This window comes from Heloderma suspectum, chromosome 3 (genome assembly GCF_057233095.1).
Source record: "Heloderma suspectum isolate Gila_16-S chromosome 3, 16-S_ref, whole genome shotgun sequence".
Lineage (NCBI taxonomy): Eukaryota > Metazoa > Chordata > Lepidosauria > Squamata > Helodermatidae > Heloderma > Heloderma suspectum.
The window spans coordinates 74172082-74184925 of NC_139460.1; positions in this window are offsets into that span (position 1 = coordinate 74172082).

Consider the following 12844-nt stretch of genomic DNA (forward strand, 5'->3'; position numbering starts at 1 on the left):
GTCCCCCATGGGCCAGGAAGGGTGAAGAAAAGGAAGCTGCCACTACTGCCACTTGCCGGGTGACATGACTAAGGTAAACACAATGCATGACCTTCCCTCCCCCACCCAGACCACTCTGATTATTTCTGGTCCTCATGGAAAAATCACACACACACACACACACACACACACACCATTTGGTGGTGGAGTTTGGAAGATTCTCTGCCCCTCTCTCTCATACTTATTTGCAAAAACAACATGATATTGTAGTGTTTGTTTCCATTTTATCCACCTCAAGCTGTGAAGAGGCATGATCAAAGCATCTTAAATAAATAAGGAAATATCTAGGGATGTCAGAGAATTCTGCCACAGATCTCGGTGAGGCCGAATGTCAGTGCATTCGGCTCCGCGAAATCCATGGCGGAACGAAGCCCTCCCCACGAAAGGCGCGTGAAATGCAGCACTTACCTGCTGCCGTCCGCACTGACTTGCGAATGGCAGCCACGCTGCAGCCGCCATTCACTTCCTCATCATAGCTGTGATAGGCTACGTAAATAATTATGTAGCTTATCACGGCTAACGCAGGGACACCATTTGCGTCCCTGCGGAGGCCGTGATTAGGGATGGCGGAGACTTCCGCCACAGATTTTAGTGAGGCCGAATGCACTGGCATTCGGCCCCCCAAAATCCATGGCAAAATGGCCTGCCCCCCGGTCCCCCCTCGCAGACTCCCCCCGGGATGAGGCATACCTGGGGTGGATGTTCCGGACGGTGGCAGCTCCGGTGGCTCCAGCGGCTCCGGCAGCGGCGGCTGGTCTTTTGATCGGCTGCCGCGACTGCCATTTGCATCTTGATCTTTGCCGTGATAGGCTATTTAAGTATTTATGTAGCCTATCACGGCAAGCCAATCAAAAAACCCACAAAAAACGGCATACGCAAATGGCGGCGGCTATGGCGGCCATTTGCGTTCCTTATTTTTTGCCGTTTTAGCCTACATAAATATTTATGTAGGCTATTACGACAAAAAAAAGGTGAACACAAATAGCATAGTGGGAACTCTTTGTGTTCCTTTTTTTCCCCTGCCGTTTTAGCCTACGTAAATATTTACGTAAGCTATTACGGCGGAAAAAAAAAAGGAACGCAAATAGTGCCCACTACGCTATTTGCATTCCCCCCCCTTTTTTTTTGGTTGCCTTTTTTTTTTTTGGTTGCCGTGATAGGCTATGTAAATACTTACGTAGCCTATCACAGCAGCTTGGAAGGACAGCTGCCATTTGCGTTCCCTTTTTTCCGCTGTTTTAGCCTATGTAAATATTTACATAAGCTATTACTGCGAAAAAAAGGGGAATGTAAATAGCGTAGTGGGCGCTATTTGCGTTCTTTTTTTCCCCCACTGTAATAGCTTATGTAAATATTTACGTAGGCTAAAACAGCGAAAAAAAAGGGAACGCAAATGGCGGCGGCCGTAGCCGCCGCCATTTGCATATGCTTTTTTTTTTACCTGCAGGCTGCCCAGTGGCCAGATGTTATGCTGCGGGCGGCCCCAGCTGGCAGTTCTGCGGAATCTCCGCGGAGCGGAGCCGGCCAGGTTAGGATTTCAGGGGGAGGTGCGGAGCGCCTCCCCCCACTGTGAATCACCCCGTCAAAAAGGTAAGTGACTTTCGTATATCCCTAGAAATATCTCCATCAGTGTCACCCTGTTATTTCTAGAAGCAAATTGACCTGTACAGTCACGATATACTGTGAGAGAAAAAAATGGCAAGCATTAGTCTTAATATTCCATGTTATAATTTCCCTAAAAAATCAGGTACTTCCATACCAGGAAGGAAGGAAGGAAGGAAGGAAGACCTGTTAAATAGCCTGGGCTAAAGGGAGGGCCTACAGGAGCAGTAGCGCCTGCTAGACTTTCCCCGCCCCCCTACATTATCGTCTGCAGTACAGACAAAGCCACTCTGTATGTACCTCTGAGTCTCTTTTTTATAGTGACAGCTTGGAGTAATATACCACTTTCAGGTGCCGTGTATATTAGATTAGTTTAATTCATGAAGCATTCTAAAGATGGAAAGCACTCTAGGGTGTTCCTATTTTGAAGGAGAGAAAATACTTGAACACAAATGCCTAGCCTTTATTGCATTGCTCTTGATTTAAGTCTGAAAAACAATACTTTTCTTTAGTATCTACCAGTGTTTCAAACCCACCACTGAGAATTCCTGACTCCTGTTGTTGTTGTTGTTGTTGTTGTTGTATTCTCCTTGACTCACAGCAGGATGTGCTAGTTTATGAAAGCAATCGACAGAATAACTTTTCAGACTTTAAGGCATGTTTTTAAAACTGGCTTTGTTTCTTGGATTTCTGAGATGGGGGTGGGGAATAAGAATATCGTGGAGAATACAATGATAGTGACATTAATTTGTTGCTGCATTTGGAAAGGATTCCAAATTTCATTCATGTAAAGTATAGTAAGTATGGTAAGTTTGGGGGTCTGAATAGGACAGGGTCCATGGGGCCAAAATAGAGGTGTGCAAAACAGCAAAACCCGACTTTCTCAAGGTTCTCTGACTTCTACCTTGAAGCTCGTTCCAGCGCCTGTCCATATCAGATTTCAAATTTCCCCTCATACCTGCAGTGGCTATGGGGACAGCCCAGAAATGCTCTTTGGGCCTCCTATGGAAGGATGAATTGGGCTCAGGGAAAGCACAATCTCAATTACCAATTCTCCCTCCCCATGGTTGTTTAAACTGTGTAGAGCAGGTCTCATCACAATTGAAAGGCTTTCGGAGTAGTGGAGAACTGGGCTGGGAGTTAGGGATGCTGGAGAAATTTGAGATGGACTAAAATGAACTTGGATTTCTAAGAATCCAACCTGTGGAATCTGTTGCGGAGTGGCTCCTTGGGCCACATAGAGTCCATGGACTTCTGGATGATTTTTTTTGTTTTTCTGAAATTTACACATATTTATTCGTAGGAAAATGTGCAAGTTTCTGCTGAGGAAAAGTTGAATGGAATGGGGGACAATACGCTAAATGTTACATACTAAGCTAAATTAAGTAAATTCTTACGAAACCTCTTTTGTAATTATTTGTGTATGTTTCCACGTGACAAAAAAAATTCACGTGTGAGTGGACAACAGAACAAAAGGTGCCTGGCAATCTGCGAAACACAGATGGAACAGATTTTACACAGTCTGGATATCCCTACTGGGAGTATATGTTCCCCAAGATCACTCCTCCAGCCCTGCAGACCTTCAAATTGTGAGATGCCGTTCGCCTTCACAACATAAAACAGGGGTGGGCCACGTCCAAGGGATGGGGGGGCTACATTGCCCCTCTGACCCCCCTGGGGGCTGCCCCCTGCCCCAGTCACTGCCACACTGCCAACATTTGTAGGGATATATGAGAAATTTGTTTCAGTTTGTTTCCAATCAGGATTTATCCAGTTTGCAGCGTCCAGACTGAACACAGAGTTGGATGTGATCTATGGCACAAGTCTGCATATTTCCAAGCTTACAATGTGACTCATGGACCAAAAATAATGCATTTGACAGCATGTGTACATTTGAAAAACGTGCATGAAAAATGCGTACTTTTGAAAAATGTGCCAAAGAACACTTTAATCAATGGGAGAAGAATGCGTACATTTCAAAGATGCGTACAATTGATGTGTACATTTGGAAAATACCCACAGATTTTCATGCAAAAAGAAAAAACAAAGCTTGCAATCTGATATGGACTTGAGTGGGAACGAGCTTTGAGATGGAATTCAGAGAACTTCAGCAAGCTTGAGTTTTGCTGATTCGCACATCCCTATGCACCAGTGTCAGCAAGGGAAAATAGTCTCTTGAAAAAAGCCAAAATCAGTGGTTTTCCCTGTTGTTCTTCTGCTGAATTTCAGAGGCAAAGGGGATATTTTGCTTTTTGCCATTTTCTTTTGCTTTTTGCCACTCCTGCACCACCAATTTTCAATAGGAAACTGATGTTTTTGGCTTTTAAAAGGAGGCTAGTTTTCCTTGCTGCAGCTGCTATGCCAATAACTTTCAGTGGCAAATTTGGTGGAGGCAGCCCGTGTGGAAAGGATCCAGTTTGTGTGTGAGAGAGGGTGAGGGACCATATTCTCTGAGACCTATCACTACTCGCCCTTAGGGATGTCAGAGAATTTCGCGACGCAACTCGGTGAGGCCATATGCCAGTGCATTCGGCCACCCAAAATCCATTGCGGAATGGCCTGCCACCCCCCTGCCCCCTGCAGATTCCCCCCTGAACGAGACTTACCTGGGGCGGATGTTCCAGATGGCGGCGGCTCCAGCAGCAGCTTTGGCGGTGGTGGCGGCAGCAGCTGGTCTTCCAACCGGCTGCCACTACCGCCATCTGCAGTCTGGTCTTCCCCCCCCCCCATAGACGTGATAGGCTACGTAAAGACTTACGTAGCCTATCACGTCTGTTTTTTTAAAAAAAAACAACGCGTACGCAAATGGCGGCGGCTACAGCCACCACCATTTGCGTTCCTTATTTTTCGCCGTCTTAGTCTACGTCAATATTTACATAGACTAAGATGAAGAAAAGAAAGGGGAATGCAAATAGCACCCACTATGCTATTTGCGTTCCCCTTTCTTTTCTTCGTCTTAGTCTACGTGAATATTGAAGTAGACTAAGTTGGTGAAAAATAAGGAACGCAAATGGCGGCGGTAGTAGCCGCTGTCATTTGCATACGCTTTTTTTTTTTTTTTTTTACCCAGAGCCCTCCGCAGCCGGAAATCTGGCTGCGGATGACCCTGGCCTGGGCCTGGCTGGCTGTTCCGTGGAGCCGCCACGGAGCACAGCTGGCCATCGAGGATTTCGGGGGGGAGGACCGGATCACCTCCCCCCCCGTCGAGGATGCTGGGGGGAGGGACAGAACGCCTCCCCCCCATGAACAGAATCCGTGAAAAGGTAAGTGACTTTCGTACATCCCTACTCGCCCTAGTTCTTAAAACCATAATTAGATCATCATGGTTACAGTTTAAAGGTCCTTATGGGTTGAAACTGGGCTTGGAAGATGTGTTGGGCTTGGAGGATCATCTGAGCCCTACAGCCTCCCTGTTTAGGCCCAGGATGAAGAGAAGCAAATGGCAAGCCATCTAACCCCTTCCAGAGACAGTCAGAGGGCAGTGCACAGGCGTACCCTTGGCTCTCACTGGTTTGGGCTTGGAGGAGGATTTCTTTGAAAATCTTTCATGTTTTCAATCAGACCAGTATGAAGGATTCCACCGCCATTCTCCCCCTAGGCTCATTTTAGCACCCAGTGGGTCAGCACACAGGGTACCTACTTTACTAATAGTAGGAAGAGTGATAATTATATCTGAAAGACTTAGAAAAGTGAGACAGCCAGAATTTTTTTTCTCAAGGGAACCACACTTCTCTCTTTAATTTCCCCTTCAACTGGAAGATTTCCAAATAGCTATACATGTCTTGATGTCACCCAGGAGTCTTGCATCTCTGTTACAATGCCAGCTAATATTTTTCAAAACCCCTTCAAGAAGGATTGCAAACTTAGGTGTGGAGCAATTTGTGTGGAAATCGAATACCTTGAAACCAGTGGGTCAATGGAATCTTATAGAGCCAAGTTTAAATCTGTAATATCAGCTGGCGCCATATGAGCCCTTCATATGGCTCTGTTGTTATGGCACGTAATACAAACGTTGTGGGTATTTTTTAAGGGGTGGTGGTTTTTCTAATAATATAAATTGTCCCATGCTTAATTGTCTTCTGCCCATCGAACTCAAGTATAGTGCTCTTCTTTTACACAAGACAAAAGCATGGTAGTTTACTTTTGCACATGGTGATCACCATTGTCTTCCAGAGCAAGTCTATTGTGGATGCCACATTCCGTAAGATGCAAAGGCAGTAGTAATGCAAGTTGTACAGGCATTGTTTGGGGGTTGGGTTTTTTTTTTACAGACAGTGGAAATACTGTACAGTTAAAGTAGGGATGAAAGCAAAAAGGCCAGAAAAGGTACTTTTATGACTTTCATAACATTCCTCATCCCAGCGAAAAGCAAAAACACTTAGAGAAATTGTCCATAATGCTAGGTGCTATTTCAAAGTTGTGAAGACATGGCAAATACCAACCACCCCCGGCCGCCCCCGCTGTCATCATTTTGCACAAGAACAACATTTTCAAATATAAGAGCCTGCACTCAAGCACGTAAATACAGAAAGAGGCACATCAAATAACTGGCTTATTTCCCAGAGGTTTTGAGCATACCCAGCTCCAATTGACCTTTAGATCTTCAATGGAAATTAGATCGTTTCTACCACTGGCCCTTGCCCCATGTCTACAAGAGCAGAAAATGGGGGCCACAGATTAAGAATGGCACCCCTCCCCCCAAAGTTCATCACATCTTTGTAGGAATGCTACTTGCCACAACACATTGCATTGTTATTACTAATTTTATTATGATCTTCATAATCTGTAGGCTTTGGGGTGATCAGGAATAGTTTGCAGATTTGGCAAACTGTGGAGATGTTGCTGAAACACAGATTGTGAAAGTTTCAGATGCTCCACTCCCTTATAAATAAAAGATCTGTGAGGTAGCACATCTAGTTCAGTTACCCTTGAATGCACACTGGCTCTCAAAGCATAGCTAGGAACTTCACTCCCTCTGCCCGCAAGTATGCCAGTTTGATGTGTTGCTTGCTGCGGAGAAAAGAACTTCTCTGCCAAAGCCTGGCTTAGTTAGATATTTAAGACTTTGGCTCTGATCCTGAACTTGTGTTCCTGATGGGCCACTTACAGTTTTAAACCTAATACACATACATAAATGATTGCAGGATCAGACCTCCAGAGACTTTGCCAACCTGCAGGCTGATGAAATATTTATGTTGCTGTGTCTTTACAATGCACATTTTCTCGATCAAGTTGCTTTATTAGGAGCAATGGCCTCTGCATTTGCACACAAACTGTTAGATAAAACCAGGCTACTTCACAAGTATGGAGAATGACTGACCCACTTTTTCTTTTCTAAAACTAAATCGTCTTGAACTAAATCAAGGCTCACATAGTCCATTGTCTCTCCAGCTGCTGTACAGACAGTTTTCCTTTCTAGCATTATCACTCTCCACGGGGCAAAATTTAGTTTACAGCTATAACAACTAGGGGTGCACGAAAGTCTCATACCTGGTCTCGCAGCTTGCTTCGCGGTGGGGGGGAGGCGCTTCACTGCTCCCCCCGAAGTTCAGGCCGGGGGGGGAGGCTTCCCGCCTCGCCTGGCCGAAAATCAGGCCCGGGGAGAAGCGCCCCGTCTCCCTGGCCACGAACTTCAAAAGAAAAGAAAAACATGCCCCTGTGATAGGCTACGTAACGATTAACGTAGCCTATCACAGCTGACTTTGCAAATCTAGCCGTAATAGGCTACGTTGATCGTTACGGAGCCTATCACAGGGGCGTTGTGTTTTTTTTTACTGTCCTTGTAATGGCGGCAGCGGCAGCTAGTCGAAAGACCGGCTGCTGCCCCCGCCCCTAACGAAGACCTGCCGAACCACCGCTGGGACCCGCTGCCGGGAGGGACATTCGTGAAAGGTAAGTCCCATCCCGGGGGGGGCGGGGGGCAGGGGGGCGGAGAAGTTCTCCCAGAACAACCTTCGGAGGACCAAATGCGTTGGCTCTCGCCCCCCCGAAGTTTCGGGGAGAAATTCTCCCCCATCCCTAACAACAGGTGTGTGCTTGCAGGATGAGATGTTTACTGAGCCTTCCTTCATAACAAATGAGTAACATGTTTCTTAGGGGGAGAATATAGATCTTCAAAGGGATAAAATATTGTAGTTTACTTCCCACTTCCCAGAACAATAATAAGTTTCAGAGGCAGTGCTATTTGGTTCTTAGTTTCCTTTGAGGAATGTTCACTAGAGAATTATGGCACTGTTGTAATATTTAGATTATCTATCATAATAAAAGAGGCTTCTGATTGTCTGTCCATGCATCCATCACCACCATAGCGCCAAGGCCTGAAACTAGACACCTAGGCTAGACACCTAAGATTTGCCATGCACAATAAGGGGACACTAGCGGTGTCCATCTCAGAGTTATTTTTTAATGCATTAAGGGAGCAATCCTATGTCCCCTATACACTAGCTGAGGGGCCATAGGATATTGGGGTTTCCTGCCTCCAAGGTCAGAGATCCACCCTCTCCCACTTCCTTGCAGCCGGTGAGGAAAGAACTGCAGCAGCAGGCCTCTGAGGTCAGAAAAGCAACCTCAGAGAGGGAGAAAAGGGGCATTTAGATGGACAGGGAGGGGAGGTGACTGGAACTATTTTGAGGCCTCTCCAGGCTCCTTCCCTCCCCCTCTGAAGCACTGTCACTAGATGGGCTAAAAAGCCTGTACAGTGAAAAATGCATGGCTGGAGGTCAAGGAGATGACGATAGCCTCCACCGCTCCTTCTGCCCTGCACTGGATGATCAGAAGCCCTAATTCATTTTAATTAAAGTGTTCTTATAGTTGAAGCCTGCAGTAAGATCTTCAGCCACTAGGGGGAGACTTCCTTAACCAGTACATACATTCGCAGTTTGAATCCAGAGGAGATTAATAGGGACACATATATGCACCTATCCCTTCCCCACTGCTGTGGGGCAGCCCCCCACAGGGTAATGGAATGGACAGACCCCTCCCTTAAGGGGCTGTAGGGGTGCATCATGAAAGATGTCATGCCTAGGAGAGCCAGCAGGCATGCCTTCGCTCAGTCAGGGCAAGCACAGTGTGTCCATTTTGTGTCAGTTTGCTTGAAGGCTTCACCATAAACAGCTGCCATTTAGCTCAAAGTCAGTGCTTTGTGCCTGCCAATGGTATACAATATGGTATTTATGGCTGTATTTTTCCTGCAATGGGCTAATGGCAGTTGCCATTAGCGTATTGCGTCTTATAGGGAGCCAGAGAGCCGCTCCGCCAACTCCGGCAGACGCGGCTGGGCCCTGGAGGATTCCACAGGGCTCTGAGTGGCCTGAATTGCCCCTCCATGGACACCCCCTGGACTAGACAGTGGGAGGTTCGTACATCCCTATTTAAGAGTCCTTCAGATATTTTAAGGCTGCCGTCATGTCTCCATTAATCTTCTCTTCTCCGGGTCAATCATATCCAGCTCTTTCAACCATTTCTTGCAGGGCTTGGTTTCCAGACCCCTCACCACCCAAATTTCCCTCCCTGGATATATTCCAATTTATCCACAAGGATTTCTACACCAGGAAAAAATCTTGCAACTTTACCAGGGTTTCTGCTTCCAGATTCTTCACCAGATTAGATCAGGTCCTTTCCATGTGACGTTTTCCTTCTTTTTTTCCCCTTGTAAAGGTGTATATATTTCAATATAAAGTCACTAGATGGTGCTGTTGTATTATTTGCAATAATCTGCCATGATGTTAATACACATAGAGTTAAAGTGGTAAATTGTGGGAGGAGCAAAAATGCTGGACTTTCACCATCATGGAAAGCAGTGTGATAAAGCTTGCAAAGAGTGGGAGATGCCCACTCTTTGCCTGAGGATGACAACGTTGTGTATCGGACCCACAAACCTCCATGAATGACCAATCACAAGCACACAATAAATGCCTTGTGCAGAAACGGCCCATGTCCTACTTAAAATGTGGAGCCCAGAACTAGGGATGTACGAAAGTCCCTTACCTTTCACGAAACGTGATTCGCGGTGGGGGGGGAGGTGCTCTGTCCCTCCCCCCGAAATTCTGGCTGGGGGGGGAGGCACCCCAGCCATGCCCCTTTTCAGCCCCTCTGTGCTCCTCTTGTGAGCGCAGAGGACGGGGCTGTTCCACGCTGCCTCCAATTCCGAGGCAGTGCGGAAGTGGGGGGAGGGCGGTTTTCCGGGATATGACCTTGGACTGCGGGTTCCAAGGTTGGTTGCCAGAACACAGCATCTCCTATGGCTGTCTAGCCGCTGTCTAGCAGCCATAGGATTGTCCCTCCATTGTTATTTGCTTCTTTTAAATTTACTAGTAAACTGTTGTGTTAAACCCCAGGTGTCTGGAATGTCAATCACCTCATGTCTTCAGCCTAAACCCTACATTACTGGGAAGGGGAAGTTTAAAAGAAGGAAGGTGGGACTCTTAAGGCTCTCTTGCCTCTTTAAGGAGTTGCTCGGGGGTCCAGGTCATATGGCGAACCCTGACGTAACTATATAAGGTCTTCCCCATCCTACACCTGTGTTTTTGATTAATTATACCTAAATGCAGGACTTTTCATTTCTCTCTATTGATTTTTTTTCTTGTTGGTTTTGGCCCAGCATTCCAACCTGTCAAAATAATTTTGAATCTTGATTCTGTCTTCTGTGGTGTTACCTACCCCTCCCAGGTTCATGTCATCCCCATAAAGTCTAACCCATAAGTCATGACTAATGTAAGTATAATTGATTTTAATGGGTCTGCTCAAAGTATGACTTAATCTGGATCCAACCCAGTATATACAATCCTGTTCTCACACTGTTGAAATCACACTGGCCTAAATGCGATTCAAACAACCTTGCTCATGGTAGGATTTCAGCCATTGATATCAAATTTGTCAATGGAGTAGTAAGGAAATTGGATCATTTCCCATCTTAAGAGAAATTTGTATTGATATAAAAGAAGTATTAAATTTTATAAAACAATAATGATGTTCTGACTCCATGAAAAATGTATCAGGTTCAACTTAATAATATAATGATTATTAAAAACAATAACTACATTCTAAGAAAAATGTAGGGCTTTTTCAGTTTATCCCTTGGATTTTTTTATATCTCATCAAATCTACTGTGTATATTTTAATGGACATCATTTTCTATTTTATATACTTTTCTTCATATTATAATGTACAGCTGCCTCTGGCCTCAGAAATGTTATATCTATAACATTGTTACCAAACTAATATCTACCAGATGATTGAGACTTGAGTCACTGTAAATACATTTACAGTGCAATCCTATGTGAATCTACTCAGATGTAAATCCCATTTACTTCAATGAGACCTACTGTGTATAGGATTGCAGCCTTAGGATAGTATCTTGTTTACTCGGCATAACCCAATAACTAGGGAGATTGGAGTTTATTGTCTTGCCTAATCCAAATCAAGCATCCTGCTAGTGATTGTATTTGACATGATTTCATATATTTTTCTGTATGTCATGTAGATCATATTGTCATGTTCCAAGGCTGGATATTCCTTATGAGCCTCTTTTTCTTTACAGGACTTCTTTGCAGAATTAAGAAGCAATTGAGTGCAGTGTTCTAAGGCAACCCTATTGTTTCATAAACAAATGTAAAAATAAATGAATAAATACTAGGGATGGCGGAGAATTTCTCCCCGAATCTTCGGTAGGCCGAATGCCAACTCATTCAGCCCCCCGAAATTGGTGGGGAAATTCTCCGCCGGCCCCCCACCCTCCCCAGGATGGGACTTACCGTGGCCGAATGTCCCTCTCGGCGGCGTGTCCCAGCGGCGGTTTGGCAGCGGTTCGTCGGGGGCAGGGGCGGCGGCCGGTCTCCCGACCAGCTGCTGCCACCGCCATTGCAAAAAAAAAAAGTAAAGTAAAAAAACCCCACACACACCCGTGATAGGCTACGTAACGATTTACGTAGCCTATCACGGCTAGATTTCCAAAGTCAGCCATGATAGGCTACGTAAATCGTCATGTAGCCTATCACGGGTGACTTTGGGGAAAAAAAAAAGCGTGTACGCAAATGGCGGCGGCCCATGGGTGCCGCCATTTGCGTTCCTTATTTTGGCACATCTAGTCTACGTAAAGATTTACGTAGACTACGGTGAAAATAAGGGAACGCTATTTGCGTTTCCCTTATTTTCGCCGTAGTGTACATAAATCTTTACGTAGAATAGACGTGTCAAAATAAGGAACGCAAATGGTGGTCCCTATGGGAGCCGCCATTTGCATACGCACTTTTTTTTTTTCCAAAGTCACCCGTGATAGGCTATGTGACAATTTACATAGCCTATCACGGCTGACTTTGGAAATCTAGCCGTGATAGGCTACATTACATAAATCGTAAATCGTTACGTAGCCTATCACGGGTGTGTGTGTGTGTGCGCGTGTGTGTGTTTTTACTTTTTTTTCGCAGCCGGGTAGACGGGGCGCTTCTACCCGGCCTGAATTTCGCCGGCGAGGGATGGGGAGCCTCCCTCCCGGCCTGAATTTCGGCATCTTGTGCCTTGTAGACATTGCAGGTTAAATACCACTGTTGAAAGCTTTGCTAGACACTGGGTGTTGGATTGTTTTTATTTGGGGACAGGACACAGAGGATCGTCATGGAAGTGTATAGCTAAAGCATCACAACAAAATTCCTGCCTTTTTTATACAGAAAACTCCACTGCTGCAGCATGGACTAAGGGAATGGGGGAAGAATGCGACAAGCTCGTGACACAGAGCACTTAATCATGCAAGAGTCCCGTTTGAATACGAGTGGCTAACACTGATCACCTCACTCACACTGCATTAAATCCACTAGCGGTCGCTCCCTCACGCCTCCCCACCACAGCCCCGCGTCACCCAGAAATTTACTCTGGAGAGTCCGGAGAGTTTCCCAGCTCTCTGGAGCAGATTTGGAGGGCATTTGGGGAAGGGGGGCTGCGGGCGGGGGCGGAGAATTGTTCCTCTCCTGGTTCTGCTGATGGAACTGCTTCCATCAGCAAAACAAGACCATGGGATACAATCCACTGTTTCCTTCAGTGTTTCATTTCTTGTAAACTCCATATTTCATTTCTTTAACAAAAGGAGGAAAATGTCAATACTGGTAAATTTAAAAAGAATACATTATTTTATTCTATAATTCTGAAACAAGCAATGGGAAGTCATGTTTATCATAATTATCATAATCAGTGCCTCTCCTTGTGTGTCGAT